This window comes from Artemia sp. Qi Xiang Cuo, chromosome 20 (genome assembly GCF_049724085.1).
Source record: "Artemia sp. Qi Xiang Cuo chromosome 20, ASM4972408v1, whole genome shotgun sequence".
NCBI lineage: Eukaryota > Metazoa > Arthropoda > Branchiopoda > Anostraca > Artemiidae > Artemia > Artemia sp. Qi Xiang Cuo.
This window is the reverse complement of record NC_142813.1, coordinates 18,849,196-18,869,719: the sequence shown is the minus strand read 5'-3', so window position 1 is coordinate 18,869,719 and position 20,524 is coordinate 18,849,196. Positions and strand designations below refer to the sequence as shown.

The 20,524-nt window shown below is 35.8% G+C and overlaps 2 protein-coding genes across 3 annotated transcripts in view; one reads left to right on the top strand and one right to left on the bottom strand.

Moving 5' to 3' along the window:
- The window catches only part of LOC148939966 (inositol hexakisphosphate and diphosphoinositol-pentakisphosphate kinase-like), a 221,663-nt gene extending 214,917 nt beyond the window's left edge, over nt 1-6,746 (bottom strand). The window contains exon 1 of the mRNA XM_089106213.1: nt 6,713-6,746. The gene's annotated coding sequence lies outside the window, so the exon portion shown is untranslated. The remainder of the gene's footprint in view (nt 1-6,712) is intronic.
- LOC148939965 (uncharacterized) overlaps nt 1-20,524 on the top strand; it is a 125,190-nt gene that overhangs the window by 41,002 nt on the left and 63,664 nt on the right. For both annotated transcript variants that reach the window (XM_089106220.1, XM_089106216.1), the window contains exon 2: nt 7,613-7,876. The gene's annotated coding sequence lies outside the window, so the exon portion shown is untranslated. The remainder of the gene's footprint in view (nt 1-7,612; nt 7,877-20,524) is intronic.

The window sequence follows — 20,524 nt, the reverse complement described above, 5'->3', positions numbered from 1 at the left end:
AATTTTACTTTTTTTTGGCTAAATGGCTTTCTCGAAATTTTGTTCTGACGTAACTTACGAATTAAATTACGTAACAAATTTCTATATTCGTATGTTTTTATTACGTATATTGGGGAGTTTGCCCCCTGGTCAATACCTCGCTCTGTACGCTAAAGTTCGAATTTTGTTCGAATCACAAAGGCCGGTTAATTAGAATAGATAGCTCTTTTAGAAGTACTAAAAAAAAACTTTCACGTAAAGGGCGAGGTACTGACTAAGGGGCGAACCCCTTCATATACGTAATAATTTCTGTTCGTTTTAAGTTTTAATGTTGCTCCTCAGTTTCAGTTGAAAAAACTTGTTGTTGTTTTTTTATTTAATTTCTGATCGTTTTTTTTTTAATAATGCTGGGAAATCCAGCACCCCCTTCACAGAAATGTCCCCCCAGGGACATTAATGTTCCCCCAAGGAAACATACTCTATGGAAAGATCCTCCCCGTAACCCCCTCCTCCGAGCCTCCCCCCCCCACACCGGAAAAATACCTCCTGAAACCTCTGTATACTTCCCATTAACCAATACTATATGTAAACAATGGGCATTCATAAATTGCAGCCCTTTCCCAGGGAACTCTGGGGGATTAAGTCATCCTCAAAGACATATTTATTATATTTTCCACTATGCTGAAAAAAATGGCTATCTCAAAATTTTGATTGGGTGACTTCGGGAAAACAATGAGCGTCGGAGGGGGCCAAGTTGCCCTCCAATTTTTTGGTTACTCTCCAATTTTTTGGTCACTTAAAAAGGACACTAGAACTTTTAATTTCCGTTCGAATGAGACCTCTCACGACATTCTAGGACTACAGGATCAATACGATCACCCCTGAGGGAAAAAAAATAATAATAATAAATAAACACGCATCCCTGATCTTTCTTCTGGCAAAAAAATACAAAATTTCACATTTTTGCAGATAGGAGCTTAAAACTTCTACAGCAGGGTTCTCTGATACGCTGAATCTGATGGTGTGATCTTCTTTAAAGTTGTGTGACTTTCAGGTGTTGTTTCCCCCTTTTTTCGAAAATAAGGCAAATTTTATCAGGCGCGTAACTTTTGATGGGTAAAACTAAAATTAATGAAACTTATATATTTGAAATCAAAATACAAAGCTGATTCTATTGATGTATCTATTGGTATCAAAATTCCGGCTTTTAGAGTTTCGGTTACTATTGCACTGGGTTGCTTATTACTTACAGTTCATTCCCACAAACTGTTTAATAGACTAGATGTGTTTGCTTCCCATTTTAAATCACTGGTAATAATAACTCCCAAGAGTTTAATCTTCCCGACTTTAAGGGAATCAGAGATAGTTGGTAGAAAATTTGGTTCAGAAGAATTTAAAAATGAAATAGTTAAAATAGAAGATTTACTGTCATTTACTGTCATATTTGAACTGGACGCTTTAGTCTTCACGTTATCAATTAAAATTTGAGCTTTGCTGCATTTATTTGATTCAAAAATTTCACCAAGGGTAAGGTCGTCAACATATTTCCAGCGGTCTTCACAATCATTAGCAATATCATTGATCATAAATATAAAAAGAATAGGACCCAAAAAGGTACCTTGAGGCACACCACAAAAAAAATGGCTCAGGTTCAAAGAAAGACTTCTTATATTTAAAAAAAAAACTCTGAATGATTTTCACAACAGCAGGATTCACTCTAAAATCAACTAAAAGTTCAGAAATCAAAATGTTATGATTAATCAAATCAAACCTTTTTTAAAATCAATTGTTATTAAGTTTAGTCATTTACCAGGCTCATCAACATGCTTGAAAATAAAATGTAAAAGACTGACTAGATAATGGGATGTTGATGTATTCTTTCTGTTACCATACTGATGAGGATCAAGGGGGAGTTCAACTTCAGCTTTTAGCCAATTTGCTACAAAACTTTTGTACATTTTGCTGAACAAGGGGGTTCAGTGTCTTTTTTAGGGATTGGATTAGCATACCCCGTTTTCCATATATGTGGGTGAACTGAAGAAGTTGAAATGCAATTAAAAATTTGTGTTAGCGGCTAAGCCAATTTAACAGGAAATGCTTTTATAAGTTCAATTGGAATATCTATGGGAGTTAACTAGTTCGTTTAAGTTTCTTTATCTTACTAAAAACTTGATCCTCAGAAATAGTAAGTAAAGGTATGCCATCATGTGGAATTTTCTGACACTCTTGGTTTGTTTTATTTACATCAAGAAGCAGCAAAGACTGGATTATTCTGTCCAAATGACTATTTAACTGGTTAGCAACTGTTTCATCATTAGAATCTGAATAAAAATAACACCACTAAGAGATTTTCCAGAAATTCATTTTATTTCCTTATACCACATGCTAGGCTTTGATTCAAAAAGGTTATCAATTTTTTGTGGTAACACTCAGCCACAGCTTCTCTTGTCATTTTATGTAGGCTACTTTGTTGTGGAGCATATTAGCATTTCCTATTTTCCCTTCTTTTCTTAGTTGAATTTTATACTGCATCAAATCTTTGGTTATGTAAGGATGATCTGAGTTGCACCACTTGAAAGTTTTCTCACAAAAGTATTCTTCATATTTGTTTCTTAATTTATCTTTAAAAAATTTAGCTTTTTCATTGGAAGACTCTAAAATTGCTACCTCATCCCAGGTCTCAGATATAATCCAATTTCCAAATTCTAAGAGACCCCTGTCCAAAAGAGGTCGGTAGGAAACTTTCTCAACAACATATTTTACTAGCCTTATGGCTCTTTACTATACCCTCATTCTGATGAGTCTGAGTCCATTGATTTTTGAATTATCAACTTGGTGGAAGTGATGACACACTTGAGAGCCAGGGCTAATTAGAGTAAAGCCAAAAAAAACTAGGAAATCTCTTTTTTGTGGCACTACAACATTAGCATCATAAGTATCTTTCGAAATTTCCCTGGAGAAAAGGGGCAAAATTTAAGAATCTTCCATGAGGGAGCTAACACCAAAGAAGACCTACTTTTATCCTATTCTTGGTAGATTTGTTTCATCTTTGTCTTGAACAGATTTTGTCTTGAACACTCTGTGGATTTTTTACCTTATAGGCATGCCCTCCTGGTTTCTCAGCAAATTACACATCTGATTAGCACCATTTCTGTCATCAAACTAATAGGCCCTTACTTATTGGAGGGAGGTCAAAATAGCTCTTACTTCACCAGCTAACTAAAGCATTTGACTTTTTAGATTGCAGACATTTAGCTGAGCACTATACATACTTTCAAGCCTCTGAGGCTAGGAGCTTTGCAAATTTCATTGTAATCTTTTTACTATGCTTGCTAGATTTTTCAAATAATAAATTATTCAATTTACTTCATGACTGATTAGTTACCAACATGAAACATTTTTTTTTACTGTAGTCACATCTTAGAACTATCCTCTGAGGAAAAAAAAGACTCATTCAATTTATCATTTCCAATCAAATGAGCCCACTCTGAAGTTTACATGACCACCCCATCCATATGAAGTGCCTCTTGGAAGAAAATATAAATAATAACAAAACATTGAAGCCTTATGGCTCTTTACTATATAATGATTCTCTTGAGTCTATTGAAGTTTGAATTATCGACTTAGTGGAAGTGATGACACACTAATTGGTGGAAGTGATGGCTTTACTAATTAGAGTAAAGCCAAAAAGACCAGGAAATCCTTTTTTTGTGGCATTGCAACATTAGCACCATAAGTATCTTTTGAAATTTCCCTGGAGGAAAGGGGCAAACATTTACACTGTTTAGCATGTACATTAACAACTGCTCAACAAACCTGAAAAATCTACTGACATTATATGCAGACAACTGTAAGCTACTAGGGCAGGCCATATGTATTGAAGAACCCTCAACTGTTCAGGAAGACCTCAGCAAGCTTTTAAAAGGGTCCAAAGACTGGGGCATGCTGTTCATTGCATCCAAATGTATAGTTCTGCATCTTGGTCAAAATAACCCTAACTAATTATATACAATTGAGAACAACTGACTCAAGGTGGTAATACAAAAAAAGACTCTGGCACTATTATTGACAGGGAGCTTAAGTTCCATAGTCATATACTGTCTCAAGCTGCAAAAGCAAACTGGACCCTTGGGATCATCAAGAGGACTTTCATACTGTATGGTAAGGAAACTCTATATGGTATTAGTCTGCCCACATTTAGAGTTTGAAAATATATTAGTCTGTTTCCAGTATAAAATAGATGTCAAGGCTCTGGAGAATATGCAGTGCCTAGCAATCAAGCTTGTACTGTAATTGCAAGAAAAGCTTAAATAGAGGTGATGCCATTTTAACCTATAAGTTAATGAGGGCTAATACACTCCCATCATTATTTCCCACTGTTTATCCTAACTCAAGAAGTAGAGGTCATCAGTCAAAACCTGTTAAGCAGCCTACCCTATCCAGAGTTTGCTGTCAATTGTTTTCCTCAAGAATCATCAACACTTTGAATAAAATCTCTCCAAAAACTGTTACTGCTGAATCTGTGGACATCTTCAAACAAAGACTGGGTGCTGAGTGGTCCTCCAGAGAGTATAAACTCAACTGAGAAGCTATGGATCAGCACAGTGCACCTGGTCACTAAAGAATCCTGGATACAACTCAGACTGTCAACTCTGGAGCTCTACAAGGAGAAATCCTTAGATTGCTCCAAGCTGCAATTTCATGTAATTTAAGGTTTAAGACTAAGATTGCTAAAACTCATAAAGCTGGTATACAAAAGAAAAAGGGGAGATATTATCACCACTTGCAGGTTACTTGAATACAAGTCTAAGTTAACTTTCCTCTCTATTCCACACCAGTAACACAGCCAGAAACTGCAGGTCCCCAGAAGGCAACAACAATATGTAACCAAATTTCTACTGTGTTCACTCTGCACCACTGTGGAAAAGCCTCTCAGTCATTACTATTCAATCCAAGATTGCTAAAGCATGTTGATCATTGCTAGATGAAAGTGGACTTTAATCAAACTGAGATGCTCCCAAACCTTGATGAAGTTCATGGCAAACTTGGTGCAGTTTATATTACTAACCTATGTATAAGATGAACATATCTCTTGATGCCTTTTTTGTGCTCTTTCTGAATAGAAAAATCATTTTACTTAGAAATTCAGTTTCAAGCCCACTACAGACCTTCAAAGATTAATACCTTTCTCTCTAATTTTTGGCTATATACAGGGGTTAAAAACAACAATTCTTACTTTGTAATATGTAGATTAATTGTAGTTAACACATTTCAACTGCAGATCTGCTATAATTTACCCTCCCCTCCCCTAATAATTGAATCATATATAAATATAGGCCAAAATTATGTATGTCCTATGTGTTTAATGGTTCTTAATTTTGTCACAGTTGATTCAATTAAAATATAAATCAGTTTAAACAAGTGGGATGCTGACAGTAGTTTATAAGCAGTATCTAAAACAAGAGAAAAGATTGTCATCTTTGAGGGTCTTTAAAGGGCTTAAAAGTGAATTTTCTAACTAAAATGATTATTGTATTTGGTAAAATTCTAATTAAGCTACTTTTGACTATCTTGGAAAGGAGTTAGGTTAGGAAAATGAAACTTTAGTAATAACTCCTGGGCCAAAAACATACTCTGGGAAGGTATTGTCAAGCTTCCATGTTAACCCTCCTCTTATTTCTAAGCCTTAGAAATTTGCCTACTACCTAGCCTAGGCCTACTGAAAACTTAAGATAAAATACATTTTACCTTAATGTGAGATACTGGTTTCTTTTTCTCTGGTTTTAATTCTGAAAATGCAATTTTTGTTATTTGAGTAAAATTTTAAGCCATATCAATGGGTTTTTCTACATTTGGAAAATGTAGCCTATTTGCAGATATTTGAAACTTCATAAACTGGGATTGAGCAAAGTTGTGAAGCTAAAAACAGTTTTCTTGTACTTTATTTAAGCAGAAGATCTCTTTTGCAAAGTTTCACTTTCATAGCACAAACAGTTTTAAAGGTCACTGCTCTATAGAGGGAGAAGGAGTAGGGGCAGGTACTTCAAAATACCTTCCTGGGACATGCTTTAGCCTCTAGACCCACCCCTGAAAGTTTCATTTTCCTAACCTCTTTCCACGATAAAAAAAAGTGCTATGCCTAAACTAGAATTTTACCTTATATTTGGAAAGAACATAAGAAAAGACATCAAGTGGTATGTTCACTTTTTGGGTTAGTAGCCTAATATAGTAGACTGTCCCAAATTTACCAAGTTCAAACCCCCAGCAAGTTTCTTTATAGGTTTGACACCACCTTACCTTGCTGGCCAATGTGATTTAAGGTAATTTGTGTAGGCTATTCAATCACAGACAGAGATAAATTATAGACTGAGGAGATAACCTGTTTAATAGGCTAGCCTATAGGCTAGGCCTAGGAGCTATAGTGTAGGCTATAACTAGATTTATGTAATTAGGAAATCAATTATAACAGCTATATATGGTACCATCAGGAGGGGGTTGCATTTGCAAGTGAAATGATTAGAATGTTTGGAAAGAGTCTAGGCTAAAAAAAAAAAGGAATCAAGTGGTGTGTTCACCTTGTCCCTATGTCAGTTATGGAGTCTTTTAAGCCTTATATTTACCAAATTTATTTGGAATTAGGCTACGAACCAATTAAGCTACTGATGAGAAATAGCATATGATTTTTTTTTTTTTCTAGCCTATTTAATTTCTATCCTAGGTCAATTTTACCCACCTTACGGACGCGTTTGAATTAGCAGGAGTACCAGCGTTGCGGACACTTTGAGATAATTGTACGAGTTTTCCGACCAAAGTTGTACTACAAGAGATTAATTTGTACCATCTGAACCGTAGGTTAAAAATTCGCCGCTCGCGTCACTTTGTGACGCCAGCCGGTTGTTATATTTCATTGATTTCGCTGAAAACAGAGAAAAAGTTGTAGGGCAAAAGCAGGAAAAATAAACCCAAGGCAGTGACAACCGCATAGCTTGAAATATGAAGAATGCTTCTAAAGAAAAAAGTCCCAAACCGCTAAAAGGATTTTAGAAGGTTTCAGTAAAAATTTCTGAAAGCGTTCTCAAAGCTGATTGTTGGGATTAATCCTTTCTTTCAAAATTTGGGGCATTAAAGTGAATAATGGATAAAGTAAGAAAGTCAGTAACGAGCGCCAGAAGCTAAAAAAAACATATTAGCAATCAGGCCATGGAAGTGGCTAACACCACGGTTTACAGATTCCCATAGGTTCATGGACTAGGCTACTTTTCCGCGAGTTACGTGTTGAACATATAATTCATCGGTCATTCTACACAAGTTTCTGTTCGATCCTACTAATCAGAACTAAATTAATTTGATAAAAGTATTTTGACTGTATTGTACAAGAAATCAGGTTAAACCGTACAAAGGTACTAAAACTGTAACATTAAAAAAAGAGGAACATTTGCGCTAGCTGGTCATTTTTCCTGCTTTTTCTTCTTGTAGCCCAGCTTTTTCATATCGCCTTCCACAGTTTTTCCACATTGGATGCCGAACCATTTTCAAGGGTTGTTTCTAATTCTTCGAGACGATCCGGTTCGCACTGAGAAGCCCGTTCAATGTGGTGAAACTGAGACGAGTTCTAATCCTGTTTTTTTTTCAGATTGACAGCTGAGAAAGTTTGGTCAGAAGCAGCGGCAGCGTGTGGGAGAACAAGTAGGCTTAAAGTGAAACGCCCCAGCAGAAAAAAACGCTTTGACTCATTAACATCTTTTTACCTGTAAACCCGAGTCCAAAACACGGCTGGATCGGAGTGAAACGAAGTACCAAGCTCAGAGCATAGGGGTAGTCTCTTCCACTCTTGGACGATATCTTCCAGGTCGATGTCACTCAGTAAATTCAGAAACTGAGCCAGAAGCGGTGCCAGGTTTGGTTGATTTTACTCTACTCCCAGCCTATCAAAGTTTCATACCGATGAATACGTAAAGCGGAAAAAATGCTTTCTCATAGATTCAGAGCACGATCAAAAAATTTTCCTAAACTTTTTTTTAAACTGAACTGCATCAGATAGACATACCTTTTCTTTGGTAAAAATTTCTTCCATTCGGCCCCCACATTCCATGCCCTGAAAATCGACGTAGTAGTTGGTGTCATGTGGGTTTATGAGGCGGGAATCACTTTTTTGGTATAACTGTGCAACGAAAAGTGGGATGTTATTGCCTTGTACACTTCAGAAAAACGATTATAAACAAGATGAATCTGGGTGTCTTCTGCATGAAATTGCCTGTTTAGGTCTTCGATATACTTCCAGATATACACCAGAAAGACAAAGTAAGCCTTGAAAATCGCTGACAGTACATTTTTTAGAATGACAGTGACCTTCCCCGGCTTGTTGGTCTCTTTAAGGCTTTCCACACGGAAGAAAACAGTCAAGAAATCCCACTGCTCTAAATATTGAGCTACACCAAGTACAAAACAACTAAAGCAGTCTTCTGATACCTTTGCTTTAACACCACCTTGCTCCCCCATTATAACCGACGCATTATCTGTAGCAAATCCTATTAGGTTTGCCTTTGGAGCTCCAATTTCTGGAAAAAGTAGTTTAGTTTTGGCCCGGTAAATATCTTTGGTTGTACATTGCTGAACTTCTATAAGTCTCAAGAAGCAGTCTCATACAGGAAAACTGTCTTCTCGATCATCATCATTTCGATCAATATGGTAAACAACTATAACCACGCTCTTTTTGTTACACAAGTCTGTGCCTTAATCAATTATTATTGAAAATATCTTCCTTCTTGATGATTTCACAGAGATCATCGAAACCAACTTCACCAATAATATCGTTCACGAGATGTGAACGACGTTAAAATTGTGACTGTACTAAAAATATTCAAATGTACCGCATTATACCAGGACTTCTAAATTGTACCAAACACGGTAAAAGTGTACCGATTTGGTGACGCTAAAAGGTACTCCTAAGGCTTGCGTTTCCGAATCACAAATCAACAGATCAAGACTCGTTTGATTTAGCACCTCTGTCGACACATTTTGCAGTGATTTTTTTTTCGACGTGCTATGTAAAAAAGCGTGCTGAATGACTTTGTAAAAGTCTATCGATCTTGATTTCCAATTAGAAGATAGGAATATGAGCGTACAGACAGAGCAGCCAGTGGCATATTTAAGGGGGGAAAGGGTCCTACCCCCAAGAAATTTTGCAAGATTTTCTTAAAGAGGTTATTGTCTCATTTGTAGCATGTAACAGTCCTCTTGATTTCTTGAAGCATAGTTTGATAATTTACTTGAAGTGGCTCACAGCAATAATAGTTTTCCCCTTTACTTATCTTAGTTTGCATTATCTATCAACGTTGTTCATTTTTAAGATCTATCAGATGTCATGAGCCGTCATTCGCTTCGGTTATTTCATCCCAAATGTATCGTTTCCAGCAAACTTTATTCCACATTTTCATTTGTTTTTTAATTTCAACCTTGTTAAAATTTAACCCTGGTAAAGAACTGTAAATTATTCAATTAGCCCATTTTACCTGAAAGAGTAAACATAGGTAGCGCAACAGCGCTGCCTAAGTAAAGAACGATGTTGGCACAATGTATTATTCTTGTTTTTAGACTAGGACACTTCTTATCGAAGGAATTGTCCTAGAAACTTCGAAAAGGGCTCATCCGATTGGAAAGTGGAAGGGCTTGTGGCCTTTTTAATAGCCGAAAGTGATTGCAAGGCAACTAACACCCTTCCGCCCCCACCATTTCCCCAAACACATCCAATCAAAATTTTGAGATCTCCATTTTGTTGAATGTAGTTTAAAGATCTGGAAATTATGTCTTTGAGGAAGACACTCCTCCCACAGCCCTCAGGGCAAGGGTTGTAAGTTTTGCCCTGGGGGCATATAAGGTTTTTATAGATAGCGTTGTCGTAGAAACTTCAAAAAGGGCTCATTCAATTGGAAATTGAAAGGGCTAGTGCCCTTTTTAATAATCGAAAGTAATTGGAGAACAAATAACCCCCCTCGCACGCCCACCATTTCCTCAAACACATCCAATACAAATTTTGAGATAGCCTTTCTTTTCAACGTAGTTGAAAGATCTGGAAATTAGGTCTTTGGATATGAAAACCCCCCACAGCCCTCAGGGCAAGGGTTGTAAATTATGCCCTGGGGGCATATAAGGTTTTTATAGAAAGTGTTGTTTTAAAAACTTCAAGAAAGCTCATTCGATTTGAAATATAAAGGGCTAGTGGCCTTTTTAATAGTCGAAAGTGATTTAAGGGAAACTAAACCCCATCTCACACCCACTATTTTCCCAAACAGATACAATCATAATTTGGAGATACACATTTTGTTTAACGTAGTTGTAAGTTCTAGAAATAATGTCTTTGAGGATGACAAACCCCCCACACCCCTCAGAGCCGGGGATGTAAGTTATGCCCTGGGGCAATGTAAGGTTTTTATAGATAGCGTTGTCGTAGAAACTTCCAAAAGGGCTCGATCAGTTGGAAATTGAAAGGGCTTGTGCTCTTTTTAAAAGTCGAAAGTGATTGGAGGGCAACTAACCCCCCTCTCACGCCCACCATGTCCCCAAGCACATACAATCAAAATTTTGAGATAGTCATTTTGTTCAACTTAGTTAAAAGCGATTTTTTCAACGTAGCTGAAAGTTCTAGAAATTATATCTTTGAGGATGACAACTCCCCTCAGCCCTCAGGGCAAGAGTTGTAAGTTGTGCCCTGGGTGTTTTTATAGAAAGAGTTGTCGTAGAAACTTCAAAAAGGGCTGATTCGATTGGAAATTGAAAGGGTTAGTGCCCTTTGTAATAGTAGAAAGTCATTGGAGGGCAACTAACCTCCCTGTTACGCCCATTATTTCCCCAAACACATTCAATCAAAATTTTGAGATAGCCATTTTTTCAACGTATTTGAAAGTTGTGGAAACTAGGTTTTTGAGGGTGACAACCCCCCCCCAAAAAAAAAACACCTCAGGGGTCAGGGTTGTATGTTATGCCCTGGGGGCATATAAGGTTTTTTTTAGAAAGCGTCGTCGTAGAAAATTCAATAGGGGCTCATTCGATTGGAAATTGAAAGGGCTAGTGACCTTTTCTAATGGGGGGTTTTCAAATAAAAAGTTTTGTTGATTCTTTCAATTAGTTGTTGCTATGAGTATTTTTCAATTAAACTCTTAGTTGACGGTTCGCGAGTAACGTACCAGAGTGGAGGCGGAACTTCGTGTGTGGGGAGCTTAAATTAGTGGTTCAAATGGGGAGCATATATTAGTGGCCATACTGAGTCGAAATCAGATTGAAAGGATTCAGGTTCCCTTGAGAGCGATTGGAGCCACAAGGACTAACTATCTTGAGAAATACTAACATAAAGAGAATACAATAAGAAAGTAATACATTTATTTTTACTTACTTGATCGGTACAAAGCTTGACGGGAATATCAAAAGCACTTCGCAGTCAAAGACACTAAGATAAAATTACTGACTGGGGCAATACAAGTAACAGTTAATTCACTAATAACAAATGTTTTCAGAAGTTCATTCTAACTGCAATTTGAGTCACATAAGACTGTTTCTAGACTTACGTAAAACTCATCATAGATTCATAATAGACTCACAGTAGACTGATAAAAGACTCCCAATAGACTGATCCAAGATTGAAAATAGACTAACTCAAACTTGCTAAGTTGGAAAGTACTATATTCTGCGATTTCGCCTAAGGTTATATTCGGACTTAGCTGAAAAGTACATTTCACTGATTCTATTGGTTCTGATTCTATGTCCCCTATTACTATTCGAGAGTGATTTACCAATCAGCTTGTCGATTTAAACGAACTTTTGATACGATTTATGACTCTTTAAAACTTCACTTTGGAATTATTCTTGGCGGAATAAGATTTTACCTTGTAATTAGAGCGGACTACATAGTTTTACATTGCATCTCAAGATACTATTTTCTTAAGTTTTTACCTTGTAATTACAGTGGAATACATAGTTCTACTTTTGTATTTCCCGTGACCGTTTTTTGTGTAATAATTTCTACCTTCTCTTGATCGTGTGGAAATACAAACTCAAGATCTAAATTACATTGCTGGCTGCCTGTCATATACAATTGGTCGCGCTAATTATCAATTGCTTTTACATTTTTCGTTGGAACGAGTTCTTCATACGGTTACAATTGTGATACAATTGGTTCGGTACTTTTTAATTTGACAATTAAGTGTTACTTGATTTGTGGATTATTTGAATTTTTGGGTTCGTATTTTGGGTGATTTTATTTTACTTGGAGAATTTCGGGTTCTTGAAAATTGATTCCATTACATATCATCCTTCCCATTCTTAACGATGTCCTCATCTTTGTGTTACCCTACTCTTTCTACTCTTTCAAATTTTGATCTCGCTTCCCCTTTTTTTTTAATTTTAACTTGGTACTTGTTACTTGAATTAACTCAGCTTTGGTAAGATTTATATCTAATTTCATATTCCCGATTTCTTTATGAAACTTCATATATTATGACATTACATTAAAGTCCATCACCTATACACTCTATTTGACGAAAGGGTCAAAGAGTTTCCATTAGCTAACACATTTGGTTTTATGATTACGTAATAATTATTATTTCCTCCACCTGATACTAAAATTACTTCACCTGATATGCTAATAATTCTATGGTTCTAACTAATTAAGTTCTGCCTTTGCGACTATTTTATCACTTAAAATGGTACGTATTTGCTTTTACTTGACTATACTTCCACCTGACGCTATAATGATATGATAAGTAACTGACTTCAAGAACACTAATACATATAAATTAAATAATTTGCAAATAAGAGGTTTGACACATTAATAGGTTTAAGCTTAATGTCTGATTGCAACACTGGGGTAATGTAATTTACACTTGCTTTCGTCTGATTATGAAAAGTTTCTCAATATTCACTAAAATTACAAATTAGATACATAAGATTCACACTTACTTCATCATTCTACGTGTCTATAATGCTCACATACGTTGTCACTTTACTTTGCGCTTCCTTCATTTAACTACTGGGTTGGCTAAGTGTTTATGGTTTGTCTTCGTGGTGTTTCACTTTTTGCCACTCGTTCCTTGGGATAAGTGTTTATGTTGTCCATAGGTATGACTACTTGCACAAAATTGTCCGTGCGTGGTTTGTCACGTCATATACGAGGGGTTGATGTTATAGATTCGTTGAATTGTTTCCTGGGTACATAACCCTTGGGGAATTAATTACATGAAGTGGGTATCTTGATCGCTGGACTGGGTAACTCTTCTTGGGGACTTCTATTCTCGGGAAAATGTTATACTCGTACAGTCTATGTTTCCCGTAGATTGTTCACGTTTAGTCCTTCTTTTGTTTGAATAAAAAGCTGTGTTGCGATATGTAAGGGTAATTACGGTTGGATCAAAACCTGGTCTCAGAAATTATGTTCGACGCATTGTCTTTAATTTTTGTTTTAAGGATGCACCATCATTGAGGGCTTGGTCATGGGGATTATGGCTAAGGTAACTTGGTTTGGTCTCCTCTCTGTCACTTTATTTTGGGAAAATTTGCACACACAGTATATATTTCCCGCAAAATTGATTGTATTAGGTTCTTCTTCACTTGGGGATGGTTTGGTTTTGCGACATCTAGTAATGATTGGATAGGGTCAAAACTTAAACTTGGGATCTTGGTTCAATATATTGTCTATGATTTGGGGGATTAAGATATGTAATCTTTGAGGGATTGGCCATAGGGTTATTCTTGGTTCTTAGGATTTAGTGTTTGGGAACTTGCCATATAAGGATAGTTATCGACGGTTTTTATGTAGTTTTACGACATTGCGGTCGGGGTGGTTCTCTAGGTAATCATTAATTCAGATATATACCTATATATGGGGTTCATGGTTTACCGATAGTGGTTGGGGTAGTGTTACCTGGTACTAGGCTTGGGTGACTTGGATTATCATCAGGTCATTGTCTTCAGGGGTTTCCTTGGTGAGTAATTATCGGTGGTTGACTAATGATGAGAGTAGATGCTACTGGGTTGTATCCGTATTGCGTTCTGGTACACTGATAATTAATTTGCACTGATTACTCTGCTTCCTGGAATATAAGTATCATGGCAGAATCATATGCTCTTTATAATTACATAATTTAAAACACCTACAGTAATAATACACAATTTATACGATTATATATGGGGACTATTATTTGAAATAATAGTTGTGATTAGTCGTACTAATAATATCAATTTAATATGGGTACGGTTAAACTGAAAGATAAAATGAATAAAAGGAATTTTCATCCTTTTAAATGCATATTGCACCAACACTAGATTACTATGAGATAAGCTAGGTAATCATAAGAAAAATGATTATGTCAACGAAAAATAACACAATATGAGATTTTCAAGATTTAGTGATTATATATACTTATATATATGTGCATTTGGCACATGTTCAATATTCAATACATTTTTAAATGTTATTCAACACTCATCTAATTTAAAATTTACTTTTTTATTACATAACTACATGCGAGGTAGGTTACATGGTTTTATGAGAGGTCTTGATTTACTATAATTTTTCAAGTTTTTACTGTTTACGCGCGTCCATGCCGCTTAAGAAATACATCTTTGCAGCTGCATGGGTTTACACAAACAATAAGTAGAAATTTGGGACTGGACATTGCACGAATGAGGACCTCTACTCCCATTCGCTCGATCATGTCCTCCCTTATTTTTTTGGCTTAAGGGTTATCAGGGAGTTCTGGATTTATGTTCTGCGTCTCATTTGGCTCAATGTGATCTTTTTTTGGGTCCTGTCTCCGTGGTCTCATAATTTTTCCATAACTTAGATCAAGAAAATCCTCATGGTTAGGGGAATCAATGAGCTCCAGTATCGTAAACGACTAAATATTCCACTTGAAATGATCTGATGACGCTCCACATTGGTTTCTCGTATGTGATAATCTTCGGTCTCCTTGTGAATAGGAGAATTCATATTTCCCATGCACTATGGCTATTTCGGGGGTAGTTCCCATGCTTAGGTATGATTCCCTGCTTTATGACGTCTTGGGCCACTGCGTGAACAATGAAAATTATGATGGCATTCGTTAGTCACATCTTCCTGTCTAATTCTAAAATTAATAGGTGTTAATTTATATTGCAATGTAATCTATTCTTATATTTTTTTTTTTTTCGACTTTATTCTTTCGGGGTTTTGAATATAGATTGTATTATTACGCGAACCGCTAACACGTTAGCCACGTAGCTTCTATTTATATTGAAGGTACTAACCCTTTCTCATATTGAAATTTATTCCCAATTTTCCGGTTATCGTAGTTCAACACTATACGATTTTTCGAGATAGTCCCTTAAATCATATTTGACATTCCATTTTTTTGCGAAAACATCTTCCCCTGATTTTCTTTTGCTTTCTTTATAGTTATGAACTCTATGTCGATAATTGCCTTGGCCATTGTTCTGAAATGAAAGGTAGTTTCTATTGACTTTTGTCTAGTTAATTTTTTCAAGATTAGTTATGATCATGGTACACTCTAGGTCGAGGTCAAACTAACTTTTCACCGGTATTTCCTCATACATCGGGTACTTATTCTTTCGACGTAATTCGAGTCATCTAAAGCTCCATATTAACCAATAATGAATATATACTTTGAATGGAAAACAAGGTAACTTCAGGTCGAAGTTGAACTACTTATTCACCGGTGCCACCTTGCACCTGGCTATTTGTGTATTCGAACGTAATTCGATTCCTTAAAGTTCCGTACTCTAGTTTAACGAGTTTGCGCTCGACTAATATCGAGTTACATTTAGGCTTAAAGTGTTGAGACTTTCGAGAAAATACCTTTTTTGTCAATATATTAACGATGTATTTAGATCCCGTGACATTCACTCTAATTCATAGTTTTATAAATATTAATACACTACTGGTTTATTCATATAACGCACTTTTTTTTAAATAACAATAATAATCGATTTACATAGACATAAGACTTCAGGTAATATTGGAGGGTTCTTTTATTATTCGTTTCAACGAAGTTATTTATATATACAGTTTCTTCCACTAATATTGGGTTTTAATTTCAATATGGGTGCATCATCCGGCAGTGCCGCTTTTGAACTTGGAGATGTAAGCAAATCGACAAGTCGATAATTTTCCCATGACGATACATTTGAGCTGGGAAACTTGAGTTAAAATACTATATTATTTTTTCCGCTTTCAGGTGTATTTAAGTACATTAAATACACTAATAATTGGTTTGGGAGGCACAGGCCCTCCAATGTGGTGGTTATGTCATTCCTTCGCATATTTTGTCGAATGACTTTCCGGCACAACTGAGATAAAGATAATGGGTCATTTATTATTTTTACTACAGAGAAAATTAAGTTTACGTGTGATTGGCAACAGCACAGCTGCTCGCGCACGATTACGTCTAAGCCGGGGAATATTTTGGTTCCAAAATTTTCGTCCTCTTGGAAAAAGTTCAGGGTTATTTTCTTTTTATGTCTTTATAATCTCTTGGGTTAACTTGAAAAATAACGGATCCCGTTGAAGAGTTTATTGGATTTAGATACCTGTTATTTACACAGTTGATGTATAAGGCCTTAAGGAAGATTTTACCTTTTAACATGTGTCCTCGGTCTAATAGTATGGAGAGAAATTTAATGGGCCAAATTGTAGTTATGTTGTTATCGTCTTGATCGTACCAAATATTGTCGGCGATATAATCAGACAACGAGCTATATTTTGTTGTTGGAATATTTTGTATTAAAATTCGGAAGGCCAGGTTGGCACTTAGTCTGGTGTGTTCGAGTGTTCTCGTCATTGCACGCGCACTAAAGTTATAATGAACTAAGTTTGCCATTAATCTTAGGATCATTCTTTGTTCTAAGATTGTCCTTCGAGATTTCAGAAGATAATGTAGTGTTGGACAGTCGAGATTTTCTACTGTTCTAATAAGTTCCCGTTCTTTTAATGAATCATCGATAAGTCCCCATTCTTTTAATGAATCATTAATGTTATCTGCACTATGTGTTTTCTTAAGATTCCATGAGGTTACATTTTCTAGTCTACGATTATTTAATTGTTGATGGCTTGGGTATTTTATCATGGTTGCTTTTTTTTGTATTTATTCTACTAGATTTTAGGTTAATATAATCAACGTACCGTGTAGCCGCTCGTTTCGGCGTTTCAGTTAACCAGTGGCCGATGGTTACTTATGTATCTTATCTGCAAATTTGTTGTTAAATACCATTTATCAAAGATTACAAAATAAATGGTTACTTAGTAGTAATACATTTTCAAACTAACTACGTTAATTTATAGCAGTTTAAGTAATGATTATGCAATAGTTAGGCACTTACAATTTGATGACTCTTGTTAATAATTACAGCCGTTTATTTGGCCTTTTTAATTTATGGTATTTAACTTTTACTGGTATCCTTGGGTTCCTTTTTTTGTTCGAGTTGTTTTTTGTAAGACATACCTTTGCTACGCGTCTTTCCCCGAAATAATCAACAGTTAAAAACACGGAGCTAGAGTATTCCCTACGTATCGGAACATATCCACGTATCTGTAACATTTTTGTCACAGTGATTCTTATAATGGAAGGGGTAATGTAGGGTAATTTTTACGGGTCACTTTTCATAGAGGGATGAGTTGATTTTCTCATAAGATCTCACCAGTCAGACTGTAATTACCAATGGGATAAAACGAACCACGGGTCACAACAGTTGACCAACGGGTCCCCATGTTGTAAGGTTATTTCATTTAACTGTAATTTATAATTCTTTACTGTTTATTGCTCACATTTATAACTGGGTAGTAGTTTCTCATAGGTAGCTTGAGATCAATCCGGTGGAAGAAAGATAGTAGACATCACCTCCATCGGACTGTCCAAGGCTTCCCACGATTGAGGGTCCATCCATTTGTCAGTGATTTCTTTGTTACGTAATTCCAACTCGCATCTGTAGAGTTGTTTTTCATAGAGAGCCAGGGCCGAACGGGAACAGAAACGGGATGATATAACACCACCTCTATTCCCCCATGGCCACTGCCTCCCATGATTGAGGGTCCACTTGTCGAAGACGTTAGACGAATAGGCAGTTATAGTGCTTGCCACGCGATTTCTTGTTGTGTAATTAAGTCTTGTATTTATGTAATCTTTTCTCAACAGAAGGTGAGAGTCAAGTGATTGCATGGTGGGACAATATACACCATGCCCATCCTCGGCTCTAACCTCCTATGCTTGGGGTTTCATCCGTTTTCACTATCACGTATCGTACGGATATTTGAATTATTCCTCCTATACCACTTTCAAAGTACTTCATGGGGTTGTTCGCTGACTTATTTTATTTTGTTTTTATGAATTAGAATTGCCATTTATATTTAGCTTTTACTAATTGTCAAGAGTAAATTTATTTTTTTTTTACCACCCGAAGTGTGGGAGGTATCACTACTGATTTTTAGCTAAAAGTATCTTTTACATGGTTTTGAGTGGGCTTTCGAGCTTAAGTTGTTAAAGAAAGGGTTGTATTATATTATTCGCTAGCATATTTCAATTAATGCGATAACTGTCGATCAATTTGAAAGGGTTCTTAAATTTTCACTTAGGATTTAGTGTGGGCATTTGATCTCCCTACTTGGTAAATCCTTATATACAACAATTTTTTCTTAAGTATCTTTAGTTAACAAGGCAAATTTTCCCTTTTTACAATCTTTTTAAAGCGACTATGGCTATTTTGTATCCTGTCAACGTGAACAATTTTCATTAATGCCGAAGTTTGAAAATATAGACTTATTTTTTAAGGCTTTCAAAAATTAAGCTATTAAACTGTAACGCATTTTCATTTATCGTCATACTTTATTCAGCTTTGATTACCTGCTCTTAAAAGTACCTATTGATTTATTTTCTTACGTTTTATACTCGATTAGTTAAAGAGAGTTAATTTATTTTCTATTGAAGGCGGTTCTTCCGTAACTTCTTATTCCAATAGCTATTGTTTAAGTTGAATCGAATGAAGAGTTGTGTGTTTAATTTACTCAAATAATATCTTTAGAATATGTAGGAATAGACTCCTTATTTCAGCGTATTTTAGAGTTATGCTAAATTGGTGGAATACAAAGGCTTGCTAGTTGTGATTAAGTCTTGCCGTTCAAATGAGTTAAAAGAAAATCACATTCACTTTTAAGGTGCCAACTTATTCTTCTCCCTTGGCGGAGTTATCGCCATGTGGCGGAGATGCTTATATTCATGCACGATATTATCCAAAATTTTCTTAAGGCATAAAGATTTATTTCTTTTTGTTCCCTAAACGAAAGTAAGATATATTATACGTATTGTAGTGAACCATTGGTAAATTAGAGTTAGTTTAGTCCCAATCTAAATGTAATAATATATAATAAGCAATAATCTATTTATTATGAAGCCGAAAGATATGAGAATTAAATTGTACAAAACGCGATATATATAACTTAATTGTTTTTCATTTTTGTAAAGTTAAAATCATTTCGTACAAGGATCCTATCTGGGTAATGATTTCACAATATTGCGAAAGGAGGATATTAAGATGTTGTTAACCTATAATATTTTAAGCATTCTGCTACTGGGCTATTTATGGCACATCGTGTTCCTATATCGGGCCATTCTGCTTCTGTGGCAGAAATAGTGCCATATGGCAGGGGTATGATGTTACCTAACATTTTACAGGGCTGTTGTTTATGCGTTTGATGTTTCTGAAAAGAATTCATTTGTTTTGCCTATTTTGACCTCGCGGCGCCGGGCGTCGGTGCCACGAAGATGCCACGCGACTAGGGGGGTTCATACATTTGATTACAATATTACCTATATTCTTTGTTACTTTTTTTATGTGTTCTATTGCGGCATTTTGATTTGAAGATTGAGTTTTGTTAATTACAGGTCGCAACATTTTCCAATTCGTTACAACAACTTGCAATTTTTCCTTGCAACTGCAACAACCTGCAATTTGTTGCACCTTCCAATTCCGGTTTGGTTAATTGGTTTCCTTGTTCGATTACATTAGAAACTATTTCTGAGTCCTTAGTGTTCGCGTATAAATACTAATTTCATTTTTATCTGCTTTAGTTCAAACTTCTATGAGTGTTAATGACTACATAGTGTTTTGAACTCTTAAATAACATGCATTTCTCAAAGCTTGACTTTCGAGAATAATATGTCTTACTATGTTTATGTTACATTTCTTATTTGGAGGATAAAGTACAGCAAGAATCTTAGGTTGGACCAGTTTATGAGGTTAGTGAGAATTATTAAATACTGTCTTTCTCCTTATATGAGCGTTTGTGAATTACGATAATTTTGCGGGATTTGCGTTTTCGCGTGAACCTATAGAAATTGGATTACGCTATTTTTTGCAATTTCTCGAGAACTAGGCTAAAACCACAGCCTTATTTTTACAGGTACTACAGCGTAGATTAATTTCAAAAGTTCCCTTTTAACGAAAGTGTTTTGCTTATTGCATTAATTTTTAGCGGACCCTCCTCTTCAAGGTCTATTATTTATTGTCT